We start from the raw sequence: 22,234 nt of genomic DNA, 5'->3' as shown, positions 1-22,234 counted from the left end.
AAATTCAAAAAAATTTAACCATCGATGAAAGTAAATTTCATATTTTGTTTCTAGAGGTTTCATTAAAAAAATTAGCTCGCCCTTTAGGCTTAGGACAACTTTTCTAAAGTTATTTTTTTTAGGTTTTATTAATCACATATAACCGTCCTTGTGGCATTAGTGTCTTCTCTTAAGTTACAATTTCATACGAAAACTATCAGTTAGTACTTAAAAATGAATAATCAGATAGTTACAAACATATTTGTTTTAATTTTTTTATTCATGTGTTGTTAGACAAAAAATCATAGGAAAAAATTGTTTACCAAACCCCCCCCCCCCCCCCCCCCCATGAGTCGGTTCTTCCTACGGCCCTGCCCTCTTATTACAAATCTGGGCACACTTAATCGATTAGTTACCGAGTTATGCAAAAAATTGTATGGGTGCCTCCTTCCTCCTACCTTTCTCATCATTGGAAGAAGGAAGGAGTACAGAAAAAATCATTGAAATATTTTTCGTAGCCAAATACTCTCCCATACTTAATAAGGTTTTATTTGCTCAATTAGTTCATGTGCCATGCAGGAAAAAAATATATGAGAGTCTCTCTTCAGTTCCCATCTTTTCATTTGAAGGAGAGAAGAGTACTAAACCATCATAGAAACATTCTTCGTATTTACTCTATCTCACTCCCATGCGTAATTTGGTTCCATTTTCACGAAAAGTTCTCGATTTATCAAAAAATTGTATGGGAGCCCCCTCTCCCCTTTATTTCTCCCCTCTGAAAGGAGTGAGGGGTTTTAAAGTCAAAATTCAATCTCAATGCTCGGTATACATTGCGGAGTTAGCAGCAATTTATTGGGTATCAAGGGGGGGGTAGGGTCTAACAGGTATAAAAAAACACCATTTTCACGATTTTTTCCTAGAGCTATCGTTCAAACAAATGTATTCAATTTTTTTGCATTATACAAAGCATTGTTAAAAGAACATTTAGTAATTTTTTCGTAGAAAAATATTGAAAAATGATCCGGTGACGGAGCATTTTCGAGGATGCCTTTTAGAAAACAGGATTTGCGGTGGACACTGTATTTCAGCACAGAATCATCTGAAGTCAAAAAATCAGAGCAAAATATTTTTAATAGATGTTTTTCTGGACCCCAACGTTTTTATTTAACAAAATTTTTTTTTTTAATTTTTTGTGGCTGTTTGAAGTAAAAACTACGATTTTTCACGTAAAAATCCTCCATTTTTCACCTGTAAAATCTCCCCAAAGTAAAAAAAAAACAAAAAATAAAAACGTTGAGGTCTGGTATTTTATATGTAGAAAATAGGGGAGATGAGGGCATAACGAGCACCCGAGGCATAATGAGAACTACGCTTTTCTACGAAAGTGCGTATTTTCTTAAATAAATTTTCATGAGGATTTGTTTCGTACTTCCTATAGAATTAATTTTTCACAAAAAAAGGAATCTCCTTATCATCTTTACAGAGATATTTAAAAAAAACTAGCTTGGTTCTCAAGTTACGAAAATATTATAATTTTTGAGCACCACGAAATAAGCTCTTATGATCTTAAAATAACCTTGATCTATAATGTACGCACTGCAACATGATGTACACATTGTTTCTCAATTTTTACCATCATAAAATTTTTGATTTTTCCCTTTTATCCATTTTAAAACACGTTTTTACTTAAATTTGTTGACTAGGGACATATAGAGCACCATATTATCGAGGCATAATGAGCATTTTCTGCCGTAGAATCTAGCAGCGAATTAAAATTGATTTATAGCGCCACACCTTGACTAGTTTTCATCCGACAATTTAGCCTATTGGTAAGGTGTCGGAGAGGTAATCAAAAGACTAGAGTTAGATTTCTGTTCGAGGTGATTTTTTTCCATTCACAATTCATGATCGATTTTTTTATTGTTACATTATACGGCTAGTAGCATCATCCTCCGAACAAAGCACTTAATGTATGAGCGTGCGTGAATTGTTTGTATTCTACAAACAGATCTAGATTATTTTGTTATTGCTTTGTTTGATGAATCTACGACTCACCTGACTTCATCGAATTGAATTCGCTGCTAGATTCCCCGGCAAAAACGCACATCTTGCTCTGATTAATGGTGCTCATACTGCCTCAGGGGGGGTTCTCATTATGCCTCCACAGTGGCTGGTTTTCAGCTTTTGGCAAAAATTTTTAAAATGCATTTTTTAACGTTTTCATCTAGTTTTTCACGTTTCAGCTCGTTAGGGAATAGGCTTTTCAAGTGTCTGAACACGAAACAATAATGTAACCTCCATATTATAGCTATTTTCTATGGTTAAATAACCGTTTTCCTTAAGGTGGCCATTATGCCCCCATCTCCCCTATGTTCCATTTTTGAAAAGAATCGGATAAGTAGTTTTCAAATGACGATGTCCACGGACTTTTAAAATGTGCTTTCGAGAAAAACGCGTTTGAAGTTTCTGCTCTTGCTTTCTTGCAGTATTAGATAGGAGGAGATAAAGGCCTATAATTTCTACAGTTTTGCTTCAATTGACTTGAAAATTTGACACAACATTCTTGAAATGTTTTACAATAAGAAAATGAAAAAATAAAAAAAATCGATTTTTTGAAAGTGTTAGACCCTACCCCCCCTTAAGCCTCACGAGCCGTTGAACACTGCTATATTATGCCTGATAGTCTCAGCTCTGTTGAAGCGATCTGCTCTATAAGACCTGGAAAGTGATTGAACGACAAACTTAATTTAATTTTATCCAATTTATGTTGTTTTAATTAAAGTTCTTGTCTTGTCCATAAAAATAATTAAAAAATATTCTAGTACTTATTTATGTCAACATGTCGATATCTTACACTTTAACAAACCAAGTTAGAACAATTGAGAATCACTTAGTTTAGTCAAGAGAAGAATAATGCGACTCTTTCAAACTCTGAAATTTTGAAAATTGTAATTATTGGCTGTTCTGTCTCAAAAGGTTGCCGCCCACTGGGAATTGCTTGAATTTTTTCAATATATATCGGGATTAGTTAAATATCATATAGCGATATAGCTAATAGCTATTCGATAAGAAGTCTTGAGCTCTCATGGCCACTTGATTCTGGTTCTGAATTTGAATTGTATTTTTGAGTCCTATTTTTTCAGTATTTCAGTCCTTGTTTGTATCTTAATTCCAAATTTCAGTTCCAAATTTCGAATAACTCATATTCCTAATCCTTGTATACCAATTACTTTGACTCAAGTACGTTCGCAAAACGATAAGTCCGGATAAATCCAGTTTCGAATTTCTAGATTGTTCTAGTCTTGCGCGCGGATATTTGAAATTGATGCACGTTTCTACACTCTCCGGTGTCTTGGAAACAAAACAAAAAAAAGACAAACCCAACTAAAACCGCGTGGATTAACCTTAGCACAGCAGCTTAGGGGTTTACCTTCTGCCTTGGGACGACATCAGCAGCCGGGAGGTTTATTTTTTTACGATTGCGATTCCCTGATCACACCTAACTCGCTAGTGCCCTCCCTATAAACATACTGCATCGCGCCGCAATCTCTTCCAGTGAAACTCGTCGTCTTGGTCGTCGTATTTGTTCAAACTGGTTGCCAAGCTGGAGTTTTAAAAACGTTTTATTCAACAGCACCTCGGCCCGAACCGGCTAAAATAAAGTGAAGTATGAACATCGCCCGCCCGCCCCAACATGAACGGATAGCATATGAATGGTTGGGTTGGATAAAAAAAAATACAGAAAAAAAGACCATCCAACGAAGGTCCAATGGAAATTTCCACTCATCATCAGTCGATGTCTATCGCTGGAACGGTTTAAGTCGTTTTTTTTTATTTCGTTTTTATTCGAACGCATGACAAAGTGCATTTCGCTGCTAGGAAATTTCTCCAGCATTATGTTTTGATCCACTCACTTGAGTGGAGGTGTCAAACCCACATTGGCACATCAAAGTTGAGTTACCTGGAATCGGTCCTGAAAAGGTTTTATAAAACTACCTACTAGAATTCTGGAACATGGTGTAGCATAATAAATCAGCAACGTCCACTTGACCCAGTTCTGCGGTGTTATCAATATTTGAGCAGTTTGTTCATTCGAGGAGAGGAAAGTGAAGGTGAGTTGGTAGTTTGCTACTTTTGAATTCCAAGGGTTTATCGTGAACATCGACATATGGTTGCCCGTCCGTATTTTAAACTTAGTCTAAATCAACTGATAATGCAGATTTAGGGGCCCTCGCGAAAGTGAGTTCTATTTTTAGCTCGGACCGGGTTGATTATACCATTTACCGATACACAACATTCGCCAATCGGAGCCGCCGATCCGCCTTTAGTTAGAATGGACTGAGAATTTATTTTCTAGTTTTACTGGTTTCCAATGCTCTACAAAGTTGTGTTTATGGTGGCTAATCGGCAAACCGGTATCAGCGCCAGCATGTCGTAATCTCCTCTTTGATCCGTACGGACGAAGCTATTGCATCCGTATCAAGTATTACCTAATAAGAGTTCTATGCAGAATTGCGATTCTTGATTCCAACGGGTTCACCGCGATTAGTCAAGGTTATTTGGTGCTTTTGTAGAAAAGTAAAAATATACAATTTCTTTGTGCATAATGGGCACCTAACACAAGGGAACAGCTTTTTTGGTGCATATAGTTTAAAAACTTATTTTGGAAGATTTTGGCGCCCTGAATTCGGATCATTTCTCATTCTCAAATTTTGTTTATCACCTCTAGTTTTGGTGACATGACATTTGAATGGCAATGAAAAACAAAAACTGATTTTTAATCTATTTATTTATTTATTTTTATTTTATTTATTTACATAATATTCCATCTCACACATAACAAGATGAACATAATTCCTAAGATTCATTCGATCCAACCGTTCTCCAAGTTCTGGGACATCCCACATTCGCCAGATCACGCACCACTTGTTCTAACCACCTTGTTCGTTGCGCCCCTGTTCGTCTCGTTCCTACCGGATTCCTAGCAAACACCTGTTTTGCAGGACAGTCGGCCGGCATTCTTGCAATATGTCCTGCCCAGCGTATTCGGCCAGCTTTCACCACCATCTGGACGCTGGGCTCGTCGTAGAGTCGCGCGAGTTCGTGGATCATCCGGTCTTCTGCACGAAGCCAGAGATGGTTCTTAACACTCGTCGCTAAGTCTTCTCGACCGCAGTTGCTTGTGAAGTCCAAAGTAGACACGACTTCCGCTGATCATGGGTGAGCCGAGATAGACAAAGTCTTCGACTATCTTCAGTTCTTCACAGTGAACCTTGTTATTACTGGACAAGCGGGCTCGGTCGGTCTCGGATTCCTAGGCCAGTACTTCGTCTTGGACGTATTAATGATCAACCCAATCCTTTCTACCTTGCGTTTTAGTTTGCGGTAGATCTCCTCCACCGCCGCAGATGATCTGCCGACAGATAAGTTTACTGGATCTATTGAAAATCATGCCCTGCATTTCGCCTACAGCTCGTTGAATGACACCTTGTAGCCCCACGTTGAACACCATGCAGGATCGACCATCGCCTTGTCGAAGCCCCTTGCGCGATACGAATAAACTCGATAATTCACCCTAAATTCGCACACAGCACTGCGTTCCATCCACCGTCGCCTTGATCAGTCTGGTCAGCATTTCGGAAAGGCAGTTCTCATCCATGATTTTCTATAGTTCATCGTGGCGTTAGGCGGCGGATTAGGATTCTGGACCACACTATGTAGGCGTCTTTCAAAGACAGTAATCACTCGTTAGTTCTCACAGTTCAATTTGTCGGCCTTCTTGTAGATGGAGCATATTAACCACTCCTTCCACTCCTCCGGTAGCTGTTCTGTATCCTAGATCCGGACCATCAACCGATCTAGGCAATCGGCCAACTTGTCCGGGCCTATTTTGATAAGTTCAGCTGCGATGCCATTCTTGCCAGCCGACCTGATGCTATTAAGGTGGCGAATGTTTTCCGTATCTTCACTTATCGTTAGGAGTGGCTCCTCTACGTCGTTTGCTACGCCGGCGATGTATCTTCCCCCACCATCTTGGTCTCCTGGATGTGCGCCGTTCAGGTGTTCATCGAAGTGCCGCTCCACCTTTTGATTACCTCACGACCGTCCGTCAGGATGCCTCCGGCACATTCCGGCTTGCGGCACGAAGCCTATGCGGGATGCGTGCAGTTTTTGACACAACTTTCGTGTTTCTTGGAAACGATGCTCAGCTGCCCCTTCTCCTCGTGCTCCTCCTTCTCTAGGCGACGCTTTTTCTCCCTGAAAATTCGGACTCGCTGCTGCTTCCGCTGTCGATGTTTTCCACGTTTTGACTAGTTTTAGACTTTGCACTACTGCTGCCCGCGGGGTGTTCCCTTCGCACATCACCAACCTACACTGCTCGTCGAACCAGTCGTTCTGTCAATTTCGTTCCACATGCCCGATAACGTTCTCCGCAACGCTGTTGATGGCTATCTTAATGGTATCCTAACAGAGGTTCCGTGAAGCTAGCCCTCTGCTGACAGTGCTGCTTCGAGCGATTGCGCGTAGTCTGCTGCGTGCGACATTTGCTTCAGTCGTGCGATATCTAACAGAGGTGGGCGTTGGTTTCGTATGTTGCTTACTACGGAGAGTTTTGAAGCATTTTCACCATCACCAGATAGTGGTCTTATTCGCTGTTGGCGCCTCGACAGGATCTCGACAGGATGGCGCCTTACAGGATCTGAGGAATTCGTCTTTGTTGTCACCACACTTCCGAGGTTAGGGTAGGGTTGCCATCCGTCCCGAAAAAGAGGGACATGTCCCGCTTTTTTGTTGAATGTCCCGCTATCCCGCTTTTTCCTCAAAATGTCCCGTTTTTTTCTTGGAAAAAAACTCTAATCTTCTTAGCATTACAGAAAGATTCTGATTCAGTATGAAGAAAATGTTGTGTAAGTTGCTTCCAAATGATTGAAGATCTGAATTTTCGCCTGAATCTGAATTAGTATACAATGATGGAAATTTTCTTGAGTTTTCAAATGTTTAGAATAAAATTGAAATATATTTGTTATTACACAATGGTTTTATACGCGGTATCAAATCTGCCGTTTACTTGCAGGGCTTATATTTTATATATATTTTCTCTTAAATAGCAAGTTAATTCGCGAGAAACGTGAAAATTAAACATGTCTATGGCAAAAACCAGGAAAAATAGTAGTAATGTAAGAAAAAGCTGAACAAAATCAATCCGCGTGAAAAAAACCTTAGTGTACAATCAATAACTTTGGATGGTGTTTGGTTATAGAATTAAGCCTTTTTTTTAAGGAAAAAAAAAGATGTTTTAAAGAGATTTTCAAATGTTCCGCTTTTTTCGACTGTGTCCCGCTTTTTTATCATGAAATGTCCCGTTTTTTTCTGAAAGTATCTGGCAAGCCCCGTTAGGATCGTGTACGTTGATTATGCTGATGTTGACCTATATATTTCTATAATATTTTTGCTAAAACTTTTAAGTTAAAAAATTAGAATCAAAAACCTAAAATCTTATCTCTGCATATCTTTCTGTGTTTTTCAATGATATATTTGCTCAAATAATGCATGAATAAAAAAAATCGAAACAAAAATTTCTTAAAAGTATCACTTATTCATTTTCAGTTTTTATATCAAATAGAAACTTTTGACAAAACCTCCTAAAATCTCTAATATGATAAGCTAGATTTCTATAAGAAGTAATTTAGTAACAAAAATAAAATTTACTTTCATCAATGGTTGAAATCTTTGAATTTTCTCTAAAATCTGGTCAATTTAGCCTATTGGAATGGAACATATAATAAGTTTTTATAAGAAAGCCTTCAGTTTCCAAAATAAACTTTTTCTATTTTTTCCCTATTTTTATAGGATTTTAACCCAGTAATGTCATTCTTCAATACTGATGTTATGAAATCGCTTGGTACATCTTTGTACCTGAAAATAATCACATTTTCAGGTGATGGAAAGAATTAGAGAAACATGACGTATCAAAGAACGAAAGAACATAAGCCGTAAATATCATGAATTTTTAGAAAAAGATACAACGGCTCACCGGCAGAATAGAACATGCAATCTCCGCTGCAGTTCGCGGAGATTGCATGTTCAAGTTCTGCCGGTAAGCTGTTGTATCTTTTTCGAAAAATTCGTGATATTTAGGTACGGCTTATGTTCTTTCGTTCTTTGATACCTCATGTTTCTCTAATTCTTTCAATCACCTACGAAAATGTGATGTCATTCTTCTTCGTTACTTATTCTATGCTCAAATTAATTCAAATAAGTGAAATGCTTCAAACTCTCACGCAAATTCGAAGATTTGAACAATTGATGAATTGATTGAAATTTGGCGGTTTACACCTGTTTTTTTTCACTCTTCATCAAAATTTAAGGATTTAGTTTGAAAATCGGCTCTTCATGAAATTGCAATTTAATATAAATAAAAGATAAACAAATTATTCTCTTTTTTTTCGGGAAGATATGTACATGTTTTTTACATTCGTAAATATTTTTCAAAAAAATTATTATCATAATGTATTTATTTTTTAAACTGACTTTTGTTACAATTTTAAAATTTTGATATTAAAATAACAAAAAACAATACAATACAAATAAAAATTTCATGTTTGCGATCTCTTGCAATTTAGATTCCTCAACGAAAAAGTTGTCTTGATAATTTTAACTCATTTATGAGCTGAATCTGTATTTTGTATACTAATTCTGCATCTGAATTCTTAATTTGAATTGAAAATATGAATTTGGAATCTGTTTCCCAAATTCAATACGAATTCTTAAATGTTCAAAAAAACCGTTTGCTGAATTTAGATTCCTGATCAGAATTACAATATGAGCCAAGAATTAAAAAAAATTTCAGAGCCCTCAATCATCAATCTAGTATTTTATTGATTTTAACGTTTTGAGTTTCAATCTGAATTCATTATTTAACTTTTGTTTTTTCAAACAAACATGCGAATCTTAATTGAAACATGAATTCCGAATTATGAATCTTTTTCTGACTTTCAATTCTTAAAGTTTAATTTTGTTTGAATTTTGCATAAGAATTAAGTTTAAGAACTCCGAAACTGAATATTAAACAAAAACTTATGATGATTTTTAATTATTTTTCATAATCGGAAAACAATTACTTTAATGCATATGAGATTTAAAATCATGGAAAATTTTTCGAATAAAATGCAAAACCAAATTTGAATGACGATTTTAAAACACTATTTCAGTTCTTTTTTCTAAAGAAGATGCGAACCGAAAATCAAAAATTCCTAAACTAGATACGGAATGCGAAATATGAATACAGAAATACAATTTCGGTTTTGATAATAGAGAATCAGGAAATGAGTTTAATCTGATTCGAAATTTAATATTGAGGAATGAATTTCTACCAACAAGTGGGATTTTTTTTTCAAATTTGTAGCAAAATTCTAAACCTGGGATGAGTTTTAGAAGTTTTGGCATCAGTTCTGAGTCAGGATTGTTACTCTTGAATGTAAGGTTGCCAGATTGTTCGGTTGTATCCTGGTTTGCACAATTGGTTTGGTTGACATTTAATACAAAATTTGACAAAAGTACGGTCCACCCCGGCTGTCCGGATTTCATTGAAAAAAGCCAGGATTTTGACCGGATTTATTCACTTGATTCGCCAAAAAAAACGAATTGCATTGTAAAAACTATTATTTATACTTCCAAACATAATCATGACAAGTTTTTTGAAAGCTTAAAATACAACTTAATTTTTTTTAGAGTTTTTTTTTCTTGATTTGTTCTGAGTAGTTCCTGAGTTTTGACCAAATTTGCCCAGATATTGCTCGGATTTATGGTGAACATTTTGAAATCAAGTGCCCGGATATTACCAGGTTTTTAGATAGAATTGCCAGGATTTGTCCGGCCCGGGTGTATGCTGAAATAATTCTGGCAACCTTATGAAAAACATTACTCAATCATCAAAATTCGATTAGGAAACATTTTGTATAGAGTCAAACACTACACTTGCATTTCCTGGACCCATATGCTGGGGCAAGGGAGGTCAACCCCTAACATGGCCGTAGGAACGGGGGGCTTTTGGGAATTAAGCCGTCCCATGAAGGTCCAAAAATGCGAAGTAAACTTGTATTACTAATCAAAAAATTTGAAATTTCGAATCAAATTATTATGAACTACTAAAATTATTCAAGAGTAACAAAGTGTACAATCTCGACTCCAAAACCTCGAAATCTCATTCCAGGACCAAAATTCTAAAACGGGTTTTCAAAAAATTTCTCACTTGTTAATAGTAATTGAGTCCCAAATTTTGAGTCCCAATAAAGTTAGACTAAGCTTACCAGATTATTCGGATTTTTACCAGGTTTTTCCACTCTATTTGCAAAGTAAAACGAAAATTTCAATTGAGTCCTTTGAATTATGTATCTTGTGTTCAAATCATTTTCTTTTTTCAAACATATTTTGTCAAAATAAAACGATTTTGATTCTGAATCGGCAGATGTGTTTCAAAAATGTTAAAAACAGTTTTCGATGTGTTTTTCTTCTTGAATTTAATGGAACGATTCCGAAATTTGCCGACATATTGGTCGGATTTTTGGGAAAATTTTGAAACAATATGTCCTAATTTCGCAAGGTTTTAGGATAAAATCTCCTGGATTTTCCCAGCCCGGATGCATGCGGAAAAATATCTAGTAAGTATCCATTTTATTGTTCTTGATTTTCAGTATAGAATCCTGCTTCGAACCTTGGTGTTGCATTTCAATCTAAATTTTGATAAATTTTCCATATTTGAAACTCACAATTTCGGAATATGAAAATAGAAAATATTTAAAATTTAAACCATTTATAAGATTTGTATCTGAAAGATGCGGAGTTTAAACATAAGAAAGTTTCATGAGTCCAGAATTGGAAAATGTGAAACAATTTCATCATTTACAATTTTATTTGAATTTATAAGTTCAATAAATAAAAAAAATCATATTGGATACCATAAATTCAAAATCAAATGAAAGATTTCTGGTTAAGGTTCTGATACAAATTTCGCTTTATGGTTTTAAATTCATAAGATTTCTTATCTGGAATAAAGATTTTGATTTTGAATTTGGGTTCAAAATGCAAAAATCAGATTTGGAACTATAATCCAAGGTATTTGTATTCATATTTAGCCCACATTTAAGTTTTATAATCAGTGTTAAAATATCACGATTCCCGATGGCCCACGTAACCCCACTCGCCTCTACATAAATCTTCGAAATCTGGTGTTTTCTCAAAAAATGTTTGGTTAAAACTTTTAATGGACCATTCAAAAAAGCCAAAAGCCCACCAGTAATAACTGTTTCATTAAGCACAAACTGTTTCATTTCCCATGTTTTTATCCCTGAATACAAAGGGCACCGTTAAAAACCTCCACATTTCGCGGAAACGTGAATTTACATAATATGTGGGTCCAGCACCTTTGTGGGAAATTAACATTCATCGTGTGCACCACACCAAACCGAGGAGAGCACAAAAGGTGAGGTCGACTTGACTTGACTTTCACACTATTCCTTATCATGTCCTTGAGCCGCGGCCGCTTCTGGAGGAAAGCCTCTCGGTTAGCAAAGGTGAAAAATCCTCAGGGAAATTTTGGCTTTCGGGCATTTCCCGCACATAACTGGGGGATACCCAACCTTCCTTCTGCGCGATACAGGCATATCGATTTCATTCTGTAACATGGACAAATTAACCTTGAGCCCCTGTGGGGCTGTGTTGTATAATTTTGGTAAATTAGTACACTGTGAGCTTTGGAATTGCTCAGGGGTGAAAGAAATTTTAACTGAATAGAAAAAAAAATTAATCAAATAATGTAATGTGAAAAAAATGAGCTTAACATACGTTAGTCTCAAGTAGCTTATATTTTTTCATAGATTTGAAAATATCTTGAGAAATAAATTCACATTTCTCATGCCCAATTTTTATACATTTTCACCATCCCTCAAAAAGAACAACCTATATTCGCTGTTCTGTTTCAGAAAATAAATCAAATTGGGGTTAGCTGTATGGTTTTTATGACCCTATTCTGTTCAATATTGATTTGCGATTTCTGAAGGCAATTGTCGGTTCTGTTAGAGTGATTCGTTTCGGTTTTTCAGCATTTTTTCTGATCAGGAATTCAAGCGAAACACTGTAACAAAATGTGCTACAAGTTAATGTTACGGACTTTACTAGAAAAAAATGAAACACAGCCGTTTTTGAATAACATTTGAATGCATGGATAGAAATTGATTAAATTTTCAGTGAAACTTTCGATTATGTAAAGTTTACTTTTGCAAAATTTCGTGACAATTCAAAAAAGATTCCAATAAAAAAGTCCATCAACTATATGACGCGATTTTACAAAATCCAAGAAATTTCTACTGGAAATAAACTTTTTTAAACATAGTACATGTAGTAGAATAGTTAGAAGAGATGTCGGTAGATAATGTAAAAATGTAAAAGTTTTATCAAAAGGATTATTATTCGAAATCTTTCAGCTTGACATATGGTAACAAAGAACAGTTTTCTATCTGGCTGATCCACCGATAAAAGATGGTGGTCAAATCGTGTGCAAGAAAGATAGACCGGTGGATGATAGTTTTGATTTTTTTTAATTTTTTTGGTTTGATCTAGCGCCAATATATATACGAAAAGGCTTTTTACCATAACATTACTTAGTATTAATCACATAATTTTCTCTCTGTGCATTTAAAAGTTATTCAGAAAATACATTTTTGAGCTCAGGCCTTCGTCTATTGAAGTTTATCACATTCATTTGCACCTTACGTTTACCTGGTTTTATTTGACGACCACCTTACTGGGGTTGAAAAATTGTTTCGAAATTTTCAAACTGATTACTCCATTTTTTTTATTTTATTTGGAGCATGAACTTAAAATTTTACTGCCTTCACCGGGTGCTCGTTTATTTTCCTCTTACGCCGCATCGTGTCATCTTAGAAAATTTATGTGCTGGTTTTTGGCACATGTGATTTCTTATCAGCTGAAGCTTTCGGCCTGTGCGTGCTGCTCAACTTCGAACCCTAAAACGATTAATTGATGATGCTTCCGGAAGTGCTTGTTCCATTTGAGGACGCAAAAATCGTAGATGAGGGACAAACTAATTTAAGCTGAGGGCCACGCTTCTGGGTGAAGATGAAATTGTCGTTCTCTCCTGCTTTAAAGAGTAAATTGAAAAACTCTTCCTCATTAAGGCATCCCATTTGGAGGTTATCTTATACTAATACTGGTATGTGTTTTTAACGGAGAAATCGATAGCTCTCGTGCTTTATTTGTTCCTCGACGACAATCTGGCGGTTACGTATCATCCGAAAATAAGTGGACATTGCTCCTCTTCCAAACAGGAACTATACCTACAAAACATTATAGGAATACATAAACCTTCCAAAGTGAGATGATGTAACCAACTAGGAACCTGACACTCTAGCCAGCGAGAAGCATGCTGAAGTAGTTTTCCGGGAATCGGGAAAAGTAGGTAGATATCACACCGGCAGCAGCAAAAAAAAATATGGCTGTATCCTTAACGACGACTTAACAGGAATGCCATGTCGAATCCCAAAAAAAAAGAAACATCTTTGCTGGCTGACGTGAATATTTTCCGGACCTTCTTCCTTCTTTGAATGCATATCACGGTCATGGTGTTAGGTAGAGCGTAACAAACAAGGTAATTCAATTGTAACTAAAGTTAATTCGTTACAGCAGCGAAATGTCGTGGAAGGTCGTTTCCTAAATAGGAAAGAACTCTTTTTTTTCGAAAATGAGAATTTAAATCAAAACTATGTTGATCCACGTTTAAACGTGTTTACTATTGTTTACAGAATGCCACAAAACCTCTACGAGATCTTTATGAAAATTTAACCTAAACCACGAATATAGAAAAAAATAATACCACTTTATGACGTTAATTCATGAAAATTACAAAAATTACAAAAATGACAAAAATGACAAAAATGACAAAAATGACAAAAATGACAAAATTGACAAAAATGCCAAAATTGACAAAATTGACAAAAATGACAAAAATGACAAAAATGACAAAAATGACAAAAATGACAGAAATGACAGAAATGACAAAAATGACAAAAATGACAAAAATACCAAAAATGACAAGAATGACAAAAATGATAAAAAATGACAAAAATGACAAAAATGACAAAAATGGCAAAAATGACAAAAATGACAAAAATGACAAAAATGACAAAAAAGACGAAATGGACAAAAAGGACAAAAATGAAAAAAATGACAAAAATGACAAAAATGACAAAAATGACAAAAATGACAAAAATGACAAAAATGACAAAATATGACAAAAATGATAAAAATGACAAAAATGACAAAAATGACAAAAATGACAAAAATGACAAAAATGACAAAAATGACAAAAATGACAAAAATGACAAAAATGACAAAAATGACAAAAATGACAAAAATGACAAAAATGACAAAAATGGCAAAAATGACAAAAATGACAAAAATGACAAAAATGACAAAAATGACGAAAATGACAAAAATTACAAAAAATAACAAAAATGACAAAAATGACAAAAATTACAAAAATGACAAAAATGACAAAAATGACAAAAATGACAAAAATGACAAAAATGACAAAAATGACAAAAATGACAAAAATGACAAAAATGACAAAAATGACAAAAATGACAAAAATGACAAAAATGACAAAAATGACAAAAATGACAAAAATGACAAAAATGTCAAAAATAACAAAAATGACAAAAATGACAAAAATGACAAAAATGACAAAAATTACAAAAATGACAAAAATGACAAAAATGACAAAAATCACATAAATAACAAAAATCACAAAAATCACAAAAATCACAAAAATCACAAAAATCACAAAAATTAAAAAAAATGACAAAAATGACAAAAATGACAAAAATGACAAAAATGACAAAAATGACAAAAATGACAAAAATGACAAAAATGACAAAAATGACAAAAATGACAAAAATGACAAAAATGACAAAAATGACAAAAATGACAAAAATGACAAAAATGTCAAAAATAACAAAAATGACAAGAATGACAAAAATGACAAAAGTGACAAAAATGACAAAAATGACAAAAATGACAAAAATGACAAAAATGACAAAAATTTAAAAATTACAAAAATTAAAAAATGACAAAAATGACAAAAATGACAAAAATGACAAAAATGACAAAAATGACAAAAATGACAAAAATGACAAAAATGACAAAAATGACAAAAATGACAAAAATGACAAAAATGACAAAAATGACAAAAATGACAAAAATGACAAAAATGACAAAAATGACAAAAATGACAAAAATGACAAAAATGACAAAAATGACAAAAATGACAAAAATGACAAAAATGACAAAAATGACAAAAATGACAAAAATGACAAAAATGACAAAAATGACAAAAATGACAAAAATGACAAAAATGACAAAAATGACAAAAATGACAAAAATGACAAAAATGGCAAAAATGACAAAAATGACAAAAATGACAAAAATGACAAAAATGACAAAAATGACAAAAATGACAAAATTGACAAAAATGACAAAAATGATAAAAATGACAAAAATGGCAAAAATGACAAAAATGACAAAAATGACAAAAACATAAAAATGACATGAATGACAAAAATGACAAAAATGACAAAAATGACAAAAATGACAAAAATGACAAAAATGACAAAAATGACAAAAATGACAAAAATGACAAAAATGACAAAAATGACAAAAATGACAAAAATGACAAAAATGACAAAAATGACAAAAATGACAAAAATGACAAAAATGACAAAAATGACAAAAATGACAAAAATGACAAAAATGACAAAAATGACAAAAATGACAAAAATGACAAAAATGACAAAAATGACAAAAATGACAAAAATGACAAAAATGACAAAAATGACAAAAATGACAAAAATGACAAAAATGACAAAAATGACAAAAATGACAAAAATGACAAAAATGACAAAAATGACAAAAATGACAAAAATGACAAAAATGACAAAAATGACAAAAATGACAAAAATGACAATAATGACAAAAATGACAAAAATGACAAAAATGACAAAAATGACAAAAATGACAAAAATGACAAAAATGACAAAAATGACAATAATGACAAAAATGACAAAAATGACAAAAATGACAAAAATGACAAAAATGACAAAAATGACAATAATGACAAAAATGACAAAAATGACAAAAATGACAAAAATGACAAAAATGACAAAAATGACAAAAATGACAAAAATGACAAAAATGACAAAAATGACAAAAAAGACAAAAATGACAAAAATGACAAAATTGACAAAATTGACAAAATTGACAAAAATGACAAAAAGGACTAAAAGGACAAAAATGACAAAAATGACAAAAATGACAAAAATGACAAAAATGACAAAAATGACAAAAATGACAAAAATGACAAAAATGACAAAAATGACAAAAATGACAAAAATGACAAAAATGACAAAAATGACAAAAATGACAAAAATGACAAAAATGACAAAAATGACAAAAATGACAAAAATGACAAAAATGACAAAAATGACAAAAATGACAAAAATGACAAAAATGACAAAAATGACAAAAAAGACAAAAATGACACAAATGACAAAAATGACAAAATTGACAAAAACATAAAAACGACATAAATGACAAAAATGACAAAAATGACAAAAATGACAAAAATGACAAAAATGACAAAAATGACAAAAATGACAAAAATGACAAAAATGACAAAAATGACAAAAATGACAAAAATGACAAAATTGACAAAAATGACAAAAATGACAAAAATGACAAAAATGACAAAAATGGCAAAAATGACAAAAATGACAAAAATGACAAAAATGACAAAAATGACATAAATGACAAAATTGACAAAAATGACAAAAATGACAAAAATGACAAAAATGACAAAAATGGCAAAAATGACAAAAATGACAAAAATGACAAAAATGACAAAAATGACAAAAATGACAAAAATGACAAAAATGACAAAAATGACAAAAATGACAAAAATGACAAAAATGACAAAAATGACAAAAATGACAAAAATGACAAAAATGACAAAAATGACAAAAATGACAAAAATGACAAAAATGACAAAAATGACAAAAATGACAAAAATGACAAAAATGACAAAAATGACAAAAATGACAATAATGACAAAAATGACAAAAAAGACAAAAATGACAAAAATGACAATAATGACAAAAATGACAAAAATGACAAAAATGACAAAAATGACAAAAATGACAAAAATGACAAAAATGACAAAAATGACAAAAATGACAATAATGACAAAAATGACAAAAATGACAAAAATGACAAAAATGACAAAAATGACAAAAATGACAAAAAAGACAAAAAAGACAAAAAAGACAAAAAAGACAAAAATGACAAAATTGACAAAATTGACAAAAATGACAAAAAGGACTAAAAGGACAAAAATGACAAAAATGACAAAAATGACAAAAATGACAAAAATGACAAAAATGACAAAAATGACAAAAATGACAAAAATGACAAAAATGACAAAAATGACAAAAATGACAAAAATGACAAAAATGACAAAAATGACAAAAATGACAAAAATGACAAAAATGACAAAAATGACAAAAATGACAAAAATGACAAAAATGACAAAAATGACAAAAATGACTAAAAAGACAAAAATGACAAAAATGACAAAAATGACAAAAATGACAAAAATGACAAAAATGACAAAAATGACAAAAATGACAAAAATGACAAAAATGACAAAAATGACAAAAATGACAAAAATGACAACAATGACAAAAATGACAAAAATGACAAAAATGACAAAAATGACAAAAATGACAAAAATGACAAAAATGACAAAAATGACAAAAATGACAAAAATGACAAAAATGACAAAAATGACAAAAATGACAAAAATGACAAAAATGACAAAAATGACAAAAATGACAAAAATGACAAAAATGACAAAAATGACAAAAATGACAAAAATGACAAAAATGACAAAAATGACAAAAATGACAAAAATGACAAAAATGACAAAAATGACAAAAATGACAAAAATGACAAAAATGACAAAAATGACAAAAATGACAAAAATGACAAAAATGACAAAAATGACAAAAATGACAAAAATGACAAAAATGACAAAAATGACAAAAATGACAAAAATGACAAAAATGACAAAAATGACAAAAATGACAAAAATGACAAAAATGACAAAAATGACAAAAATGACAAAAATGACAAAAATGACAAAAATGACAAAAATGACAAAAATGACAAAAAGACAAAAATGACACAATTGGCAAAAATGACAAAAATGACAAAAATGACAAAAATGACAAAAATGACAAAAATGACAAAAATGACAAAAATGACAAAAATGACAAAAATGACAAAAATGACAAAAATGACAAAAATGACAAAAATGACAAAAATGACAAAAATGACAAAAATGACAAAAATGACAAAAATGACAAAAATGACAAAAATGACAAAAATGACAAAAATGACAAAAATGGCAAAAATGACACAATTGGCAAAAATGACAAAAATGACAAAAATGACAAAAATGACAAAAATGACAAAAATGACAAAAATGACAAAAATGACAAAAATGACAAAAATGACAAAAATGACAAAAATGACAAAAATGACAAAAATGACAAAAATGACAAAAATGACAAAAATGACAAAAATGACAAAAATGACAAAAATGACAAAAATGACAAAAATGACAAAAATGACAAAAATGACAAAAATGACAAAAATGACAAAAATGACAAAAATGACAAAAATGACAAAAATGACAAAAATGACAAAAATGACAAAAATGACAAAAATGACAAAAATGACACAAAAAACAGAAATGACAAAAATGACAGAAATGACAAAAATGACAAAACTGACAAAACTGACAAAACTGAAAAAATAACAAATCTGACAAAAATGACAAAAATGACAAAAATGACAAAAATGACAAAAATGACAAAAATGACAAAAATGACAAAAATGACAAAAATGACAAAAATGACAAAAATGACAAAAATGACAAAAATGACAAAAATGACAAAAATGACAAAAATGACAAAAATGACAAAAATGACAAAAATGACAAAAATGACAAAAATGACAAAAATGACAAAAATGACAAAAATGACAAAAATGACAAAAATGACAAAAATGACAAAAATGACAAAAATGACAAAAATGATAAAAATGACAAAAATGACAAAAATGACAAAAATGACAAAAATGACAAAAATGACAAAAATGACAAAAATGACAAAAATGACAAAAATGACAAAAATGACAAAAATGACAAAAATGACAAAAATGACAAAAATGACAAAAATGACAAAAATGACAAAAATGACAAAAATGACAAAAATGACAAAAATGACAAAAATGACAAAAATGACAAAAATGACAAAAATGACAAAAATGACAAAAATGACAAAAATGACAAAAATGACAAAAATGACAAAAATGACAAAAATGACAAAAATGACAAAAACGACAAAAACGACAAAAATGACAAAAATGACAAAAATGACAAAAATGACAAAAATGACAAAAATGACAAAAATGACAAAAATGACAAAAATTACAAAAATTACAAAAATTACAAAAATTACAAAAATTACAAAAATGACAAAAATGACAAAAATGAAAAAAATGACAAAAATGACAAAAATGACAAAAATGACAAAAATGACAAAAATGACAAAAATGACAAAAATGACAAAAATGACAAAAATGACAAAAATGACAAAACTGACAAAACTGACAAAACTGAAAAAATAACAAAACTGACAAAAATGACAAAAATGACAAAAATGACAAAAATGACAAAAATGACAAAAATGACAAAAATGACAAAAATGACAAAAATGACAAAAATGACAAAAATGACAAAAATGACAAAAATGACAAAAATGACAAAAATGACAAAAATGACAAAAATGACAAAAATGACAAAAATGACAAAAATGACAAAAATGACAAAAATGACAAAAATGACAAAAATGACAAAAATGACAAAAATGACAAAAATGACAAAAATGACAAAAATGACAAAAATGACAAAAATGACAAAAATGACAAAAATGACAAAAATGACAAAAATGACAAAAATGACAAAAATGACAAAAATGACAAAAATGACAAAAATGACAAAAATGACAAAAATGACAAAAATGACAAAAATGACAAAAATGACAAAAATGACAAAAATGACAAAAATGACAAAAATGACAAAAATGACAAAAATGACAAAAATGACAAAAATGACAAAAATGACAAAAATGACAAAAATGACAAAAATGACAAAAATGATAAAAATGACAAAAATGACAAAAATGACAAAAATGACAAAAATGACAAAAATGACAAAAATGACAAAAATGACAAAAATGACAAAAATGACAAAAATGACAAAAATGACAAAAATGACAAAAATGACAAAAATGACAAAAATGACAAAAATGACAAAAATGACAAAAATGACAAAAATGACAAAAATGACAAAAATGACAAAAATGACAAAAATGACAAAAATGACAAAAATGACAAAAATGACAATAATGACAAAAATGACAAAAATGACAAAAATGACAAAAATGACAAAAATGACAAAAATGACAAAAATGACAAAAATGACAAAAATGACAAAAATGACAAAAATGACAAAAATGACAAAAATGACAAAAATGACAAAAATGACAAAAATGACAAAAATGACAAAAATGACAAAAATGACAAAAATGACAAAAATGACAAAAATGACAAAAATGACAAATATGACAAAAATGACAAATATGACAAAAATGACAAAATTGACAAAATTGACAAAATTGACAAAATGACAAAAATGACAAATATGACAAAAATGACAAAATTGACAAAATTGACAAAAATGACAAAAATGACAAAAATGACAAAAATGACAAAAATGACAAAAATGACAAAAATGACAAAAATGACAAAAATGACAAAAATGACAAAAATGACAAAAATGACAAAAATGACAAAAATGACAAAAATGACAAAAATGACAAAAATTACGAAAATGACAAAAATGACAAAAATGACAAAAATGACAAAAGTGACAAAAATGACTTAAATGACTAAAATGACTGAAATGACTAAAACGACAATAATGAAAAAAATGACAAAAATGACAAAAATGACAAAAATGACAAAAATGACAAAAATGACAAAACTGACAAAAATGACAAAAATGACAAAAATGACAAAAATGACAAAAATGACAAAAATGACAAAAATGACAAAAATGACAAAAATGACAAAAATGACAAAAATGACAAAAATGACAAAAATGACAAAAATGACAAAAATGACAAAAATGACAAAAATGACAAAAATGACAAAAATGACAAAAATGACAAAAATGACAAAAATGACAAAAATGACAAAAATGACAAAAATGACAAAAATGACAAAAATGACAAAAATGACAAAAATGACAAAAATGACAAAAATGACAAAAATGACAAAAATGACAAAAATTACAAAAATGACAAAAATGACAAAAATGACAAAAGTGACAAAAATGACTAAAATGACAAAATTGACAAAATTGACAAAATTGACAAAATTGACAAAATTGACAAAATTGACAAAATTGACAAAAATGACAAAATGACAAAAATGACAAAAATGACAAAAATGACAAAAATGACAAAAATTACGAAAATGACAAAAATGACAAAAATGACAAAAATGACAAAAATGACAAAAATGACAAAAATGACAAAAATGACAAAAATGACAAAAATGACAAAAATGACAAAAATGACAAAAATGACAAAAATGACAAAAATGACAAAAATGACAAAAATGACAAAAATGACAAAAATGACAAAAATGACAAAAATGACAAAAATGACAAAAATGACAAAAATGACAAAAATGACAAAAATGACAAAAATGACAAAAATGACAAAAATGACAAAAATGACAAAAATGACAAAAATGACAAAAATGACAAAAATGACAAAATGACAAATATGACAAAAATGACAAATATGACAAAAATGACAAAATTGACAAAAATGACAAAATTGACAAAATTGACAAAATTGACAAAATTGACAAAATTGACAAAATTGACAAAATTGACAAAAATGACAAAATGACAAAAATGACAAAAATGACAAAAATGACAAAAATGACAAAAATGACAAAAATGACAAAAATGACAAAAATGACAAAAATG

At 30.9% G+C, this 22,234-nt stretch overlaps 1 protein-coding gene across 3 annotated transcripts in view; it reads left to right on the top strand.

The window, feature by feature from the left end:
- The window catches only part of LOC129751125 (uncharacterized), an 82,571-nt gene that overhangs the window by 8,088 nt on the left and 52,249 nt on the right, over window positions 1-22,234 (top strand). Inside the window, exon 1 of one of the 3 annotated variants that reach the window (XM_055746433.1) lies at window positions 3,877-4,091. The exons of the other annotated variants lie outside the window; for them this stretch is intronic. The gene's annotated coding sequence lies outside the window, so the exon portion shown is untranslated. Of the gene's footprint in view, window positions 1-3,876; window positions 4,092-22,234 lie in introns of those variants that run through there. 3 annotated transcript variants of the gene reach the window in all.

This window comes from Uranotaenia lowii, chromosome 3 (assembly GCF_029784155.1).
Source record: "Uranotaenia lowii strain MFRU-FL chromosome 3, ASM2978415v1, whole genome shotgun sequence".
Classification (NCBI taxonomy): Eukaryota; Metazoa; Arthropoda; class Insecta; order Diptera; family Culicidae; genus Uranotaenia; species Uranotaenia lowii.
This window is presented reverse-complemented; position numbering and strand designations above follow the sequence as displayed.